Source organism: Galeopterus variegatus, unplaced genomic scaffold (genome assembly GCF_000696425.1).
Source record: "Galeopterus variegatus unplaced genomic scaffold, G_variegatus-3.0.2 Scaffold1433, whole genome shotgun sequence".
NCBI lineage: Eukaryota > Metazoa > Chordata > Mammalia > Dermoptera > Cynocephalidae > Galeopterus > Galeopterus variegatus.
The window spans coordinates 196,511-198,331 of NW_007727544.1; positions in this window are offsets into that span (position 1 = coordinate 196,511).

Here is a 1,821-nt window from a genome sequence, read left to right on the forward strand (position 1 = left end):
GAACACGAGGACGGAGAATTCCAGGCTACACCCAGTTCCCTCCCCTCTCAGCGCTCCCCTCCCCCGGCCTGGTCCGCCGCGCTCGCCCTCCCCTCCCCTACTCTCCTCCTGGGAGACCCACAGATAAATAAAGAAATGGCCCCGATTTTCCAAACAAAAAGTAAAGAGTTGTCCCTGGGGGGCGTCGGGCGGACCCGCTCAGAGCCGAGTCTCCCCAGAGGCGGAAAGGAGCAGGCTGAAGACTGCGTGCGCCCTGGCTCTCTCCAGGCTCAGGTGGTGGCGCGCACTGGCTGGTGCTGAGAGGGGGTGGGGAGCGAAGACGCTCGAACGTGGAAATCACGCCTCCTCCCAAGTAAGAACCATTTAAAATACCCCCAACACTGCAGCTTCAGTGGGACCACGGGGTCCGGGTGTGCATCTGGAGCACGTCCACCCAAAAAGGTGTCCGTGGAGAATCTTTCTCTCTTGCCCTAATTCAGGGTCGCTCCAGAGTGGATTGGGGCTGGACAGTTCTGCTGCACGTCCCCAACCTCCCTACCCAGTTTCCCAGTAATAAAAGTGCTGATAATGACGGTCAGTCGGTGGAACCGTCCGTTGCCAGGGCTTCGGGGCGCCCGACTCTCAGCCCTGCCTCCCCCTCCTTCTCCTCCTCCTCCTCCTCCTCCCTCTGTCGTCAAGAATTCCCCGAGAAGGCGGGCGCCGGCTTCGGGCCCGGGATAGACCTGCGGCGGCGGCGGGAACGGCCACGCACAGGTACAATTTAGCGCGTTTCATCGCGCGCTCCAAGCCCTTGGGTCAGTCCACTGCAACGCAGACAGAGCCGGATCTCGGAGTCTGGATCACTGAGGCTCTCTGTCCGGCCAGGGGGGTGGGGACCAGGGCCCGATGAGGGGATTTCTTGCTTCGCTCTCTGAGCGTTCGGCCTCCCCATCCCATCCCAAGCCTCTGGTCGCTCCTTCTAGGCCTCCCGGTGCCAAAGGTGGAACGCGAGGCGGTGGCCCACACTACTGAGCATTGACATGCATATTAATCAAAGCTGAAGGAAGACGGAATAGGGACAGGAGGAGGAGGAGAGAGGCAGAGGCAAAAAGAGAGAGAGAGAGGAATGGGTGGGAGAACGCGACTTAGGGAGGCATGTCCCTAGTGTTCCCATCTCGGACTCCCCAACGCCAAGTGGCCCTCCACTTCTCGAACAGAACTTGGGAACTTGCACGTTGGTAACAGGAAGTGGCGGGAGGGAAAATCCTCTTTTATTTGATCCTCTCCTCCCTTCCCTCTCACTCCATAAGCTCAGCAACACCCACAACTGCTAGGATGCCCACCCCGGGGGGCTCATGCGCCCTGCTCTGCCTGAGCTTCCTAGGTCCTTCCACCCATTTCTCCTCCACTTTCTCTGCTCATCCTCGCTATTCCCCATCCCGCTCCCTATTTCCAGAGACTCCCCAGGACGCCTAAGTCCAGCAGCTTCCAGCTAACACCCCACCCCCCAATATTGCCATCCCTGGGAGCGACACATTGGAAGGGGCTAGAAATTCCCCTGCCACACTCCTCTTATGCCCTTCCCCCAGCATCTTAATTTCTGCTCGCGGAGACGCCGCTCTGCAGCGCTTTGCTGATTCACGATGATCGCGGAGGGAAAAGCCTCATTGACTTGTGCCCCTGCAAGCGGCGAGGCGAGCGCGAGTAGCTGCGGGGACAAGCGCTTTGGGAAACCGCACACCATTGCGCGGCGGAGGTGCTAAATGGCAAGGTGGATGCCCTGCGTGGCTCCCGGCGCGGCAGACGGCAAGACGGAAGGGCTGGGGGCTGGGGGCTGGGTTG